The 16,016-nt window shown below is 40.9% G+C and overlaps 1 protein-coding gene across 3 annotated transcripts in view; it reads right to left on the minus strand.

Annotated features, from left to right (window-relative positions):
• Positions 1 to 16,016, minus strand: part of CHRM3 (cholinergic receptor muscarinic 3) — a 248,872-nt gene that overhangs the window by 193,776 nt on the left and 39,080 nt on the right. For all 3 annotated transcript variants that reach the window (XM_082215046.1, XM_082215047.1, XM_082215048.1), the window contains exon 2: positions 3,281 to 3,491. The gene's annotated coding sequence lies outside the window, so the exon portion shown is untranslated. The remainder of the gene's footprint in view (positions 1 to 3,280; positions 3,492 to 16,016) is intronic.

Consider the following 16,016-nt stretch of genomic DNA (forward strand, 5'->3'; position numbering starts at 1 on the left):
AAGATGATTCAGCTGAAACTTTATGCTTTGTGTAGTCAGAACTTCATCCTTCATGTGTTTATTGTTCGAGATATTTATCGGGCAGTACAGATGCTATCTTATAGTAAAATGCAAGTTCATACTATTTTTAAACATAGCAATGAACTATAAACATGGTCCTAAAACAATTTCCAAAAGTCAGGAATTGCCCCACAATGTTTTATACAAAGAGTAAGGAAAGAGAAGAAGCCCACTTCTATAAAACTCACTTTATATAACAACAACAACCTTACATTGTTCAAGGGTGAAACAATTATGAAACCTGTTCCTACATCCCACTGTTTCACCACTCAAGCTTGCACACTCTTAAGGTAACTCTCAGTAGAAAGAATTAGCTGAGGGAAAGATGCACAAAGCTCTGTGTTAGATTGAATTTGGACCTTAGAGATTCAACTTCCATGTCCTATCATCATCAGTGCACAGTCTACACCAGAGCATTATCCGAACAGAAACATCTCTGATACAACACAGAAAGGGTAACTATATGCTAAACCACTAGTGATATATTTTGTCCTAATCATTTGACAGTAGCTACTTCAAACACAGCAGTGTCACTGATGTAAAACAGCCTTCTCCTACTCAATGACCTCCCAAGCTGCACCAGCTAGCATGGCCAGTTGTCTGGGATGAAGGGAGCTGAAATCCCACAAAGGCATCATGCTGGGAAAAGCTTTTGTAAAAAGTGAAACATGAAACACGAATAATGAACCAATAGTGAAACATGTAACCCTTTATTCTAAGTATACCAAGTTCAATAATCTTACCAGGTCTGGCAGCTATTGTTCCAAGTTCATGCACTTTGAGAGCAACATAACGGATGTGTGTCTTTTCTTCTTCTGCAAGATTAGCAATAGCAGGTGTAAGCTGACTACTTACTTCATGGAAAGTACAGCTGAAATGTGTTCATAACCAAAATGTAAATATGTGAATGCATTCTAGCAGGCACGGAATTTATCACCATAGAGATAATGCATGACTTCCCTATTGAAAGAGAGTTATTGGCTATCTCCATGTCCAAATATGAAAGTTCTCATTTCTGATTATATTCTTCTCTTGGGCAACATGCTGAAAGGCAGCAACTCGCTAAATCAATAGTGACCTAAACAGCTGGTATCAATGAACATTTTGATATCTGATGTATCTTCTATCTGATGACATGAACTGATTTAACATGGAACTGCAGTGATTTAAATAAAACAATGATGTTTAAGTTAATGATATTATGTAATTTGGTCTGGTTCTATTTTCGTTGGGGGGAGCAACTCAGTAAAATCTGTCTTAATAAATCCTATTGTAATTTAATGTAAGTGGAGCACATTTGCTTAAAAGATAACTCTATTTTGTTAACAAAAATGTGTGTTTGATATTCTCAGAGCAGAAAAGAGAAGGCCGAATTGCTGTGATAAAAATGAACGTATTGCCAAGGATGCTGTTTCTGTTTCAAACACTGCAAATTTTGGACAAAATGGACTGTTTCAAGAAGTGGCAGAGAGACATCTCTAGATTTGTCTGGCAGGACAAGAAGCCTCGAATAAAATTTAAGATATTAACAGATGCTAAAGAAAGAGGTGGATTTGCCCTGCCAGACCTTAAACTTTATTATGAATCTGCCGCTTTTTGTTGGCTGAGAGAATGGATGCTTCTTGAAAACACTGATGTGTTGGATTTGGAAGGTTTCAACAATGTATTTGGTTGGCATGCATATCTGTGGTATGATAAGGTTAAAGCACACAAAGCGTTTAAAAACCATATTGTCAGGAAAGCACTGTTTAATGTCTGGATAAGATATAAGAACTTGCTGGAAAATAAAACCCCAAGATGGCTGTCACCAATGGAAGCAAAGGCTCAGAAAAAACTCAATATGGAGGCCAAATGGCCGAAGTATTGGGAAATTATGGAACTAGAGGGAGACAGATTAAAACTGCAGAGTTTTGAAAAATTAAAAAACAGAGTGCGAGACTGCCTCCATTATTATCAAATAATAGAGGCATATAATTTGGACAAAAAAACTAGGCTTCCAGGTGGAAAAATCAAAATTGGAAACAGAATTGTTAGACCCCAAAGTTAAGAATCTGTCAAGAATGTATAACTTGCTGTTGAAATGGAATACTCAGGATGAAACGGTGAAATCTGCTATGATTAAATGGGCACAAGATGTTGGACATAACATTATGGTGGCTGACTGGGAACAGTTATGGACCACAGGTATGAAGTTTACGGCATGTAATGCCTTAAGAGAGAATTTAATGAAAATGATTTACAGGTGGTACATAACACCAGTCAAGCTTGCAAAAATTTACCATTTGCCTGATAATAAATGCTGGAAATGTAATGAGACTGAAGGTACATTCTTTCACATTTGGTGGACATGCCCAAGGATTAAGAATTTCTGGGAGATGATTTATAATGAAATGAAAAAGGTATTTAAATATACCTTCCTGAAGAAACCAGAGGCCTTTCTCCTGGGCATGGTCGGCCAATTGGTGCCAAAGAAGGATAGAACTTATCCATGGTCCAAGAATCCATGGTCCAAGAATACTTATCGCAAAGCATTGGAAGACATAAGATCTACCCACCCGGGAAAAATGGCAGATGAAGCTGATGGACCACATGGAATTGGCGAAAATGACTGGCAGAATCCGAGACCAGGGAGAAGAGTCGGTGGAATAAGATTGGAAAAAAATCAAAGTATATTTACAGAAATATTGCAAAATTAATGAATGTTAGAAAGATGCTGTAATGAAGTTATATAGCTTTAGCAGAAATGTTATAAAGAATTAAGTAAAAACAGATTGTTAATGGGCCAAAGTGGAAAATTTAAGGTTAGATTGTGTTAAGATATTATAGAACAAAAATTGAGAAAGATGGAAAGGATTTGCTGAAATAGCTAATTGAACTAGAATACAAAAAAGGGAGATGTGAGGAGGTCGATGAAACAAGTAAATGAAAGGTAAAGATACGGAAATATTGGATGTGTTTTTTAAATGTTTTTGTTTTTCTTGTTTTGCTGCATTGTTTTTTATTTTTATTTCTGATGTATTGTAAGGTATTGTTTTGTTTTGTTTAATTTTTTATTGTTTCTTTCTTCTTTTTTCTGTAACTATTAAACCTCTAATAAATATCATTTAAAAAAAAGAAAAGAAAAGAGAACACCCTCTGGTTTTCTCTGGCAAAATTCCCAGAATCTGTACACTAAAATGGAAAACCCCAATACCACTAATAGTTAAGTAAAGCAACTTACCATCATAGAATAAAAGGCCATATAAGTGTGGAATTAACATTTTTTTGCTGAGGAATCCATCCAAATTGCAGAATTTTGCCAAAAAGTCAGGGAAGCATAGCTGTTGCAAGAGACCATCCAAAGTTCAAAACAATGTTCAGAATGGAACAGATTTGTCAAGGTCATAGAATAGGTTGCTTTCTTTGAATCATTGTCTCCACTGCTGCTAGACCTACAAAAAAGAAAGAAAGAAACAGAAATTTGGACTATTATTTTCAGTTTCACAGCAATGCAATAAATGTCAATGTTGGACCATTGCTACTGTCCTTAGTAGTAACTCAGATTATTAGGGGAAATAGGTAAAGCAACTCCTTATCTAGCTTTGATTCTCCTCTAAGGTCTCCTGGCCCATTGGATCCCATATTTGGAAGCAATTTTCTGGTACAGCTTTTAAATATTCAACTAAGACATATTTTCTTTGGGGGTAGTATGTTTGTAGTTTGATCCATCAGAATGGAAATTATGTGAAATGTGCATATAGGTACCTGCATGCATAGTGAGAAGTCTTTTCAGCAAACTGGGACAACATTCTACAAAGGTTACTACATTGTAGTAACATCCAACAAACACACCCCACACCTCGTATTCCCTTCTCTCCAGATGTGTTCACTAAACATATATAAAACCAAACATGTTCTCAACATCAGAGTGTTCTAGCAAACCAAATATCATTTTCTAAATGAATTAAATTATTTCAGACTTTGAAAATCTAAGTACAGTGGTACCTTGGGTTAAGTATTTAATTCGTTCTGGAGGTCCATTCTTAACCTGAAACTGTTCTTAACCTGAAGCACCACTTTAGCTAATGGGGCCTCCTGCTGCCGCCGCGCCGTCGGAGCACGATTTCTGTTCTCATCCTGAAGCAAAGTTCTTAACCCAAGGTACTATTTCTGGGTTAGCGGAGTTTGTAACCTGAAGCGTATGTAACCCGAGGTACCACTGTAATGTCATCAGATTTCAATGGGCAGTACAGAGTGAAGGTCAATTCTTCTGCATACCTTCCAGCCACTTAAAGTTTTATAACAAAAAGTATTTTATAATAATGACTAGGAGGACAATTATCCATTCCTTAGCTTAACTTGTCAGAAATGATTTAGTAAAACAACTAAAGAACACTATGAGAAGTATTTAATATCTGTGTTGGACACCACTGTTATTTTCTTTCAGTTTCATTGTTCCATGCTCAGTACATTTTAACAGATCACGCTTAATCAATATGTCCTAATATGGTTCAAACCGCTAAGCAAAAGACATATGTTCTCAGTTTGTTTTCATATTTCCCTACATTCTCTCATTAGTAGCCTCTCACTAGCGTTCTTCAATATAGCGAAAAAGTATTCATACAATGGGTAACAATGATATTACTCATTCCAATACCTCTAACTTTTCTCAATTAAATACAAACTTCAGTACAATTAAGCATAACAAAATTAGATCTCTAAACCTTCACTTTTGTATGATTAAAAACACACAATGCTTGTTTTCAAGCATAGATATGGCACTGCTACAGCTTTCTTCAAAATGCTTTCTGGGAAAAGAAGTTGTGGCACCCCTCAAAGTGAAATTTTGCCCTCAGGAGATGTAACCCCAGAGGAGTCGCCCAGTGATGAAAAGGTTGTCTAAGCTCTTATAGTAATCGCCCCACCCAGTATGATCTGAAGTAAGAGTATATTAGGGCTCTGAGGAACCTCAAGGGGATGGGAGAGGGAGAGGGAGAGGGAAGGGCGGATAAACATAGAGTGAATATAACATTCTGCTTTAGTCCTACTTTATAGTTTTTTATTAAAACATTTTTAAATAGACTTTTATGTCACGTTTCAAGGCAGTGTTCAAAATATATAACATCAAAAATTAAAAATGTGATACAACTAAGATGCAGCTAATAAAGCTTGCCACAATTAAAAACCACAGCCAACTCAACAAAAGCTTGAGAGTACAATTATATTTTTAATTAGCACCAAAATACCAATAATGCTGGTGTTCGTCTAAGCTCAGAGGGAAGGTGGTTCCACAACATTGTTTTGTTATGAGGCTGGCTCTATGTTTTTAATGTATTTATATTGTGTAACAATCCATTTATCCATGCTTATTGTACACTACTGTAGAATGTTTGAATGAAGGACCATAATATGTAATATGTAAGGACCATAATATGTAATATGCAGAAATACATAAATAAATAATGTGGATCAACAAATAAACATTCCATAAAACTTTCCACTTAGATCAATGGAAGTCAACAGTGTGATGCAGCAGCAAAAAAAGCTAATGCTATTCTAGGCTGCATCAACAAAAGTATAGTGTCCAGATCAAAGGAAGTAATAGTAGCACTCTATTTTGCCTTGGTCAGACCACACCTGGAATACTGTGTCCAATTCTGGGAACCACAATTTAAGAAGGATGTTGACAAGCTGGAACGTGTACAGAGGAAGGCAACCAAGATGATCAATCCTTATGAGAAATGGTTGAAGGAACTGGGTATGTTTAGCCTGGAGAAGAGGAGACTGAGAGGAGATATAAGAGCCATCTTAAATATCTCAAGGGCTGTCACATGGAAGAGGGAACAATCTTGTTTTCTCCTGCTCTGGAGGATAGGACTCGAACCAATGGCTTCAAAGTTACAAAAAAGGAGATTCCAACTAAACATACGAAAAAACCTTATGATAGTAAGAGCTGTTTGACAGTGGAACAGTCTTCCTCAGGAGGTTGTGGAATCCCCTGCAGGTTTTTAAGCAGAGGTTGGCTGGCCATCTGTCATGGATGCTTTAGCTGAGATTCCTGCATTGCAGAGGGCTGGATTAGATGACGCATGGGTCCCTTCCAACTCTACAATTATTCTATGATACTTCAGAAGAAGGAGAGGGTGAATGAGAACTGAAAGGAACACTGTGACATATTGGGCTACCGATTCTGTATGAATTGAGAAAAAACACACTATAAGGTTTTATGGTTAAGCAAAGGAATTTACTCCCAGAAGAAGGTGGCCACCAATTTGGATGGCTTTAAAAAGAGGGTTAGACTATCAATGGCTTCCAGCCACAATGGCTGTGTTTTGCCTCACTGCTAGAGCAAGTAAATTCTTATTTCATTCACCTAAGTAAAATGTGTGCTTGGTTAGGTTATTTCAGTTAGTTTTCTTTTATATCCACATATTTTCTGTTCGATTTTATTCTAAAACTTCCAAGTCAACTATTTTTGACAATGGAATAAAGATTTTATAGAAAAATAACCATTTTCAGGAGACAGAGATAATTTCTATGTAGTGCAGCTAATTACACTTCCTTTCTTACTCTTTTGCTTGTCAGGTTGTTTTTTTTTAAAAAAAGTAATTTCAATATGTTTTATGATCCAAAGTAATTTGATTAGAAAACCGGGGCAATTATAAGTTTCTCATATTTTCAAAAGCTGCAGCAATTCAAGCAGCAGTAAGACTCAGTCGCAAGCACTAGCACTTATAAAGGCAAAAATATTCAGTAAGTTAACCCAGCTATTCCCAACCTGTGTGCCTGAAAGGCTGGGGGTGGAGGTGGGGGGTGAGGGTAAAGGCCCGGCTGCCTGAAGGTATCCTATGCACCTTTAGCCCAATAGTGGCCAATGCTCCTCCTCAGTCCAAGCCTTCCCAAATAGCAGGAAGGGCGAGTGGGAGGTGAGTTGGCCCTGTATAATATATGGACCTTCAGATACCTTGGCCATACAAATACCAAACAATATCCAATCTTTCTCCCAAAACTGGACCTGAGGAGGTGGCAGGGATTGCTGGTAGATGACACAGGCCACCTCTGAGGCTTCAAAGTTGGGAGGAAATCTCAGCATGCTCACCAGTGGGCAGGGTCGCATGGCAAATTAATTTGTTGATGTGTACTGAAAATGCTTGACTAGAAGCATTCAGCAAAACATCGACATAGAATTGTAGAGTTGAAAAGGTCCTCTAGTCCAACCCCCTGCAATGCGGGAATCTCAACTAAAACATCCATGACAAATGGCCACCCAACCTCTGCTTTAAAAGCTCCAAAGAAAGAGTCCACCATCTTCTGAGGAACAGTCCATTCCACTGTTGAACAGCTCTTACGATCAGAAAGTTCTTCCTGGTGTTTGGTCGGAATCTCCCTTTTTTGTCTTACTACCAAGTAGCTTAGTTCAGCTGGAACCATGCATATGTGGTATGGTCAAAGGTCACAGGAAGCAGGGTCACATCATGTAAGGTCAGGGTTAGAAGCATTTATTTTGATTTCATTCAGATTCAGGCAGGTTTTATCAGGATCTCAGAAAGCTCTCAGACAGCTCCACTGGCGGTTGTTCTCTGCTTACTGTCAGTAAGTGAGAGGTGTTGCCTCAGTAAAGAAACTTATGAAGGGAGGAAACACCTGTTCTGCAATTGACCCCACTTCCTCCAAAGAGCTGGCTGTGCTCTTTAAAGGACGCTTGTCTAGTTCTGTAGCTGTGGTTTTCAAAAAGCTGAAGCAATAGAGATGCTACTAGGGATTCCTTCCTGGAGTCTGGGGTGACGTGGAGTGTAAATTAATAACACAGGGTCTTCTTCAGTAAAAGAATAAAGGCTTTACTGAGTTAAAATAAACTTGTTTGTAAATATCAGCATAATGAACATAAGATTAAACTAGCTTCGGAGCATGCACAGAATTTCCACTGAGCACAGGCTTCACAGAGCACAGGCTCCACTCTGAGACACTGACTGAGACACTGCAGTAAGTCTGCCTGCAAGCAGATACAGTGGTACCTTGGGTTAAGAACTTAATTTGTTCTGGAGGTCCATTCTTAACCTGAAACTGTTCTTAACCTGAGGTACCACTTTAGCTAATGGGGCCTCCTGCTGCCGCCACACCGCCAAAGCACGATTTCTGTTCTCATCCTGAAGCAAAGTTCTTAACCCGAGGTACTATTTCTGGGTTAGCGGAGTATGTTACCTGAAGCGTCTGTAACGCGAGGTACCACTGTACAATACTTATACAGAGAATGAGTCATCCTCAAAATGAGTCACAGTGATTCAGCATGCTAAATGATTCAGCAGCTTTTCAGCATTTCACAACATTTCTAGACTCCTTTACTGCTTCTGCTCTCAAATACCTTTGTCCTATGACATGGGGATGGTGGAGCATCTATGATCTAAGACTGGGAGATGATGCTAAATAGGGAAGCTTGTGTCTCTTCTTCATTTGAGTCTTCCTTGGGGCAGCATATGGGTCTATGGTTGGTGGTCAGTACATTGGCTGACATATCCAAATATGCCTATGTGCACAAAATCCAATGTGCACAGCCCAAAATAGAGTGCAGTGGATACCCTAGTGGAAGAAAAATGAATCTGATAAGTGCCTACAAGCATTGGATTCTACACACGTAGAACACCCAGGACTAACTGAGCAAAATGAATGGAACATTTTTGCCTTTACGCAATAAGTGTTTGCAACTGAGTCTTACTTCTCCTTGAACTACCCTAACTTTTGAAAATTTGAGAAACTTATAATTACCATGGGTGTTTTTTGATAAAATTACTTTGGATCTTAAAACATCTTAAAGCTACTTTTAAAAACCTGACAGCAAGAGAATAAGAAGGGAAATGTAATTAGCTGTGCCACATAGAAATTATCTCCATATCCTGGAAATAGTTATTTTTCTATAAAGCTCCTGAAAAACTGTCAAATATATTTTATAAAATGTAACATAAAATACGTGGATTATATTAAAGGGTGGTAAATGTAAGGACCCAACTACATGCACATTTAACTTTGGTAAAATAAAGTGCATTTTATTTCTCAGAAACAACAGCAGCCTAGTGGTGCATGCTTGTTTGACTTATACTGCTGGTAAGCAAACTACCACATTTGACCTCTTATGTTTTAAAGCAGGGGTGTAGAGTCTCAGGCCAGGGGCCAAACTGAGCTTTATAGGCCTCTCTATAGCTGTTGGGACTCTCTGCAGGGAACACCACAAGAGTGGCTAGAGGAGCCACACCCCTTCTTCCCAGTCCCCACCTCTCACTGATCCTGCTCCATCCCCTTCTTGAGTGCTTTGCCTACGTGGAGATGTCCCTGATATAGGAAATGGCCTGAATGTAAAGACATGGGTGCAGGAACCTCTATATGGCTGGAATGCAGCCTACTGTCATGAATACTGTATGCCAGCTCTGAGTGCAGCCGGCTGCAGAATGCAGTCAGGAACAGAGAGACTTGGCTTATACTCTGGCAGAGGAGAGCCCACAGCCGCCAGCGTTGACTCCCCCTGATCTTGGATGGCCAGCTGCTAAGGGAGTAACTGAGAGCAGGCTGGAACAGAGCCAAAGCTTTCCAGAAGCCCAAATAGGCACAAAAAGCCACAGAGACAGCCTTTCAGAACAGGAAGGGGATGTAGCTGACCCAATAAGCCCAAGGTGTAGGCAAATAGGATGGCTGCTAGACAGGAAACAAAATAAGAGACGTAAGGGTCGAAAGTTCAATATCTTCTGTCGTCACAGGAAGGACTCTTCAGAAGGGTCAACTTGAGAGATTATGCCGGCGGCTTGGCTAGAACCATCCAGAGTTAATTGTTTGTTTTTGCAATAAATCCCCCTTTTTAATTCTGTACACTTACTGTGTACATAACGGGACGCATACACTTATGGGACGCGGGTGGCGCTGTGGGTAAAAGCCTCAGTGCCTAGGACTTGCCGATCGAAAGGTCGGCAGTTCGAATCCCCGCGGCGGGGTGCACTCCCGTTGCTTGGTCCCAGCGCCTGCCAACCTAGCAGTTCCAAAGCACCCCTGGGTGCAAGTAGATAAATAGGGACCGCTTACTGGCGGGAAGGTAAACGGCGTTTCCGTGTGCTGCGCTGGCTCGCCAGATGCAGCTTTGTCACGCTGGCCACGTGACCTGGAAGTGTCTCCGGACACTTAAGTGAGATGGGCACACAACCCTAGAGTCGGACACGACTGGCCCGTATGGGCAGGGGTACCTTTACCTTTACTGTGTTATGAAGCCGGGAACCTGGACTCCTGACACCTATACTACAAAGGTAATAGTGTCATCTGTTGCTCCCCAGCCTCCATTTTTGCCTCTGGCCCCACCATCATTGACATAACACCCCTGGAAGTTGCTCACAAGACAATGTTGCCACAGAGATGGAAAGGTTCCCCCACCTATGTTGTAAAGGCTCCCTTCCACAGCATTCTCAGGCTCAGCCACACTTCCACTTGTCCCACTGGCTTCCCCTGCAAAAACCTGCTCTTTACCACTGAATCGGAGCAAACATCAATGTGGTTTCCCATGGACTGACGTTTGATCCAATTCAACTTTTTTGCTGGTGGCTGCAGCGGAGGAACGAGCAGCCCGAAAGGAGCCTTTTTGGGCTGCTTGTTCTTCCTCCTCCGCTGCCTCCACTAGGTTTGTGGTGTGGTGAACCAGCTTATACTCAAGTCAATAAGTTTTCCCAGTTTTTTGTCCTAAAATTAGGTGCCTCGGCTTATATTCAGGTTGGCTTATACTCAAGTATATACGGTAGGTATCTTAATAGCAAAATGGGAACTCCTTGAAGTAAAGAAAGCCAAAAAGTAAACAGTCACCATGTATTGCTTTACTGTTACATTTAACAGAAAGACAGACAAATGTGTTGCTTAGAAATGTATATGAACGACTCGCATCATAAAGCTGAAAGCCACGTTCCCACTGAATTTATTTTCAAACTTCAACTAATATCCCTACATAAATTGCTAACATGTGTCTAACTATTCATCCCTCATCAAGTGTTTATAAACATCTGATAATATGGTTTTAGCTTTAAAAGTGCTAGAGGCATTTTAGTCACTAAGATTAATCAGATTTATATTTATATAAATATTTATATTTATGCAACCTAATCATTATATAACTACTCTAACAAATATAGTAGTTATATAACTATATTAACTTCTGGCCAATGTACTCAGTCTGCCTTGAAAGCTTCTCTCTAGTTACTTGACAGATGCACTCACAATCTTAAGTCCCAAGACAGAGGGGAACACATCACATATCTCCATAGCCATATCTCCTACCCAGAGGAATCATCTTTATGCCTCTGATCACTAAATGCCAGAATTATTTTGAGAGGCAAGCAACCACCGCTAGGCTACTTAGAGCAGAGAGAAGGAACATCATGCAACAAGCACATACCAGTTGCTCTAATACAGTGGTTCCCAATTAGCTAATTACTGAGGACCTCCTATTTTTCAAAAGCCAAGTCATGGACCCCCCTACTTTTGAAAAAGTATTACCATACCCATGTACTATGATTATTTTTCAGGGTTGGGCTTCGAAAACCATCTTGGCTTTTGTTTTTAATCAAACACAGCTCTGTTTCTGTGGGAAAGGCAACACAAACAAGGATTGAGTACAAAGTGCATCTGAGTATACACAGTAAAAGGGTCCAATTGTTATATGGAGTCTTCCAAAGCTACAAAAGCAAGAGCAAAGAAATAAATAAGAAGGTGTGATTGCTTTATAACTGATGAAGCTGGCTCTAGGCCACACCAGGTGCCAATGCGAAGCCTGATACTCTGAGCACATCTCCTTAATGCATACTGTATATCCCAAGTCACTTTAGAAAGTTCTTATCTTTAGAGAACCACACAGACATTACCTGTAACAATATTTCCAATGCATTTCCTTTGTAAGAAAAGCATATCAGCTATGTATAATGTTTTAAAATTTGTGAAACCTTTAAGGATCCAGAAAAATATAAATACCTAAAAGAAATTCTCTCTATATTAGGAGATGACAGAGAAGTACCATTGACTTCAATAGGGTCTAAGTGTAGGCAATTTGCAGGTACTAGCATGAATGTTCAATTACTCTAGCTTCAGCTTGCTAAAAATGATTTCTCTTTTGAAGTGTCTGCTATTTCATCACAAAACAGGCATGCAACATCAGGATTAAAGGGCACTCCCCCCCCCCATGGCAACAGAACAGAGGGATACTGTGTCACTTACCATCCTCAATAGGTGAATAAAGGTAAAGGTAAAGGAACCCCTGACCGTTAGGTCCAGTCACGGACAACTCTTGGGTTGTGGCGCTCATCTCGCTTCACTGGCCAAGGGAGCCAGCGTTTGTCTGCAGACAGCTTCCGGGCCATGTGGCCAGCATGACTAAGCCGCTTCTGGTGAACCAGAGCAGCGCACGGAAATGCTGTTTACCTTCCCACAAGAGCAGTACCTATTTATCTACTTGCACTTTGACCTGCTTTTGAACTGCTACGTTGGCAGGAGCAGGGACCGAGCAATGGGAGCTCACCCCGTAGTGGGGATTCAAATCACCGACTTTCTGATCGGCAAGCCCTAGGCTCTGTGGTTTAGACCACAGCGCCACCCATGTCCCTTAATAGATGAATAGACAGGTATAAAATTAAGAACTCTGGTTCTACAACCTCAACTCATTTGCCAGGCCTCAGAAATACTGAGGCAAAAGTTATTAGCTCTACTGAGTTTGTATGTGCCTGCAGATATGTACTGACATACAGTAGCAGCTAAGAATTCTGAGCTGAAAACTCCTCAGCTCACCTATCACATTTCAGTCGTAAAATCCCAGAAATGAGGCAGGAATCCACCAAACTCAGATTCCATCCAGGTCCATTTCAGAAGCGGGATGAGGTGGGGCTGCTATATTGTATTTAAAGTGCTGTGACAAGGAGACCCATGTTTTAGCTGCTCCAGGAAGTGGATTGATGGATTACCTGTTTTTAAAAGTTTGAAGGGAAGAAGTATCCTTTACAGGAAAATAGGCAGCATGGCAAACTCATAAGAGCTTTTATTTGTTTATCTTTGTGTTTTTGCATTTTATGGGCATAACAGACATAGTCTTGTCCCCATGCAGAACTAGGAAGGAGTGGATTTTAATAGATTTGCCCATCCCTAATCTTTCACTGTTCTGTGAGGAGAACAATTCTTAACACACATATATGCAATAAATTGGTTCTTTAAATATCCTGGTGCACAGACCTTTAGTGATTTATTGGTAATTGTCAACATGTTGAATTGGGCAGTTGGGCTCAGAAATGTACCAGGAGCCATTGACAATTACATAATACTGCTGTTATATATGTGTCTGCAGTATTTGGTACCAGCTGAAATTTCTGACCACAGATCTGCATTTTCCAGGAAACCGTTTGGGCAAGGGCCTAAGCAAAGCAAAAGTGTTGATGGCCACAGCCACTATCTAGTAAAACAGGAACAGAGCCAGGTCCAGAAACACTCAAGCTGCGAACTAACCCTTCAAAAGGAGTACAATCTACCCAGAATATGCTGTACACTTGCCCCTAGATCAGCTTTTCAATCAGTCCAAAGCACTTCTCTCTCATCTAGGTTAAGCCTCAGTTAATTGAACAGCAATAGACTGAAAATAACACAGATTAGGTTACAACTAATTTTACTCTTTACTTCCACCCTAAGGTATGTATCAAGCAATTAAAGCTAATATATGCCAAGTCTCATAAATATGTGATCAGCAACTTAAATATATGCCAACATCTGCCCCTTGTCAGTGCTGAAAGTCAAGCTAACACAGACTGAATCCTAAATCGAGAACACCTTAAAGATTTCTACTGCAAGTGTTATTTGCATCTCAATGAGAGCTCTCCAAACATTTCTCTCATTTTCAAGGCTCTGAGACATCCTGCCTCTCTACATAGAGTACTCAGCAGTTCAGTGATTCCAACCCAGCAGTCACTTGGAACAGACAAGTTTAGGCAGTGTCAAGTGTGGGGGGACGCGGGTGGCGCTGTGGGGGGACGCGGGTGGCGCTGTGGGCTAAAGCCTCAGCGCCTAGGGCTTGCCGATCGAAAGGTCGGCAGTTCGAATCCCCGCGGCGGGGTGCGCTCCTGCTGCTCGGTCCCAGCGCCTGCCAACCTAGCAGTTCGAAAGCACCCCCGGGGGCAAGTAGATAAATAGGTACCGCTTACCAGCGGGAAGGTAAACGGCGTTCCGTGTGCGGCTCTGGCTCGCCAGAGCAGCGTTGTCACGCTGGCCACGTGACCCGGAAGTGTCTCCGGACAGCGCTGGCCCCCGGCCTCTAGATGTGAGATGGGCGCACAAACCCCAGAGTCTGCCAAGACTGGCCCGTTCGGGCAGGGGTACCTTTACCTTTACCTTTAAGCTCTGTGACCCCTCCAGCTAAGGGGCCCACTGTTGAGATGTCGCCTCCCTTGTTTAAGTTGTAAAATTCACACTTTTTGAAACTTGTCTGCCAGATGACAGATTAAGTGAGCTTTCGGAGGGCAACCATAGATGGCTCATGCCTTGTTTTCTCCAAGATTGGTTAAAAAATATGCAGGCCTCAATAAAAGTAAAAAGAGAAGTGTGAACAATCATGGGAAGGAGGTTAAGATGGTTCACCTGGTGAGATCAGTGCAGGAAACTGTAATAGGGAGAGATCCTCCAAAAATCCAAATTACAGAAAAATATTTGTACCTTTGTGGGCTCTGCCAACAAAGAGCCCACAAAGGTACAAATATTTTTCTGTAATTTGGATTTTTGGAGGATAGGGCAGTATAGTTTCAATTTCAAATAGTTTCCCTGAATATGAATACAGAAAGAGCCAGGTTAGGTATAAATGAAAAACAAACCCCAAAATTTAAATGCCAGAAACTAAACACAAGTAATTAAATTCTAATAGGATGAAATCAGTAACTGCATTTAAAATGTTAATTTATGTATTAGAGTCAAGAAAAGTGGAGGGTAAAGTAAAAGCATATTGATTACATAATCAAACTAATAAGTCAACAACTTGGTTCTCAGCCGATTTTACAAATTAATATAAGCGCCTGAATAATATTTATATGTAAGAGATGAGTAGATTGTAAATGTGTGATCACACAAATGCTTGTCCCATATATTAAGTCAGATTTGTCTTACTTCTACAACAATTCATAGTGGTGGAATTTTAAAGTAACATGATACCATCGTTTGCAACAGCCGTAGTTTCCAGTCTCCATGCTGCCATGCCAGGGGAGAGGGAGGAGGTTTGTGCAAGTAAAATTTAACTATGTTTTAATGTTATATACCAAACAAGCAATTATCTTGTTTTTTGTTTTGCTGAACAAATATTTGTTTCATGTTACTTCTCAACCCAGCCAATAGTGAGCGGATACAAAGCAAGTCAGTCTAGGGGTAGACAGGGCCAGAGCATGCATGAGGCAAAATGAGACAACTGTTTTGGGTGTCAGGATCCACAAGGGCAGCAGATCTGGGCTCCAAGGAATGCATCACCCACTACTACTGCCACAGGGGCAGCAACGGCTGCAACAGACTCCTTGGAGGCCATATCTGCTGCCTCCCCTTCCAATCCTGCTTCTACAGTGGCCTCTCAATGAATAGGAGGTGCTGCTGGTCTTCTTCCACGCCTGTGGAGGAAATGGCAGGGACTGCCTTGGGGGGTCTCCCGGGCTCTGCACCCACCCAGCATGATTCAGAGTGGGTGCCTTCCTCCCCACAACCGATGACAGCCTTGGATCTCTACTTCCACAGTCTGGTTAGGTTGACTGGATTCCCCACTTTGTTGCCAACACAGATCTTAGCTCACCCCTTTTATTTCTGATGTAGACATTATTTTCCCCTCTCCTTGTTCCTGGTGCAGGTGTTCGTTTACCCCTTTTCCCCTGGCCGATGGCTCATTTTGTGGTTTGCCTCAGGTGCCAAAATGTCTTGGGCTGCCCCAGCTTCCAATTGTTACTTCCAATTCCTAA

This window comes from Podarcis vaucheri (genome assembly GCF_965113315.1).
Source record: "Podarcis vaucheri genome assembly, chromosome: 3".
NCBI lineage: Eukaryota > Metazoa > Chordata > Lepidosauria > Squamata > Lacertidae > Podarcis > Podarcis vaucheri.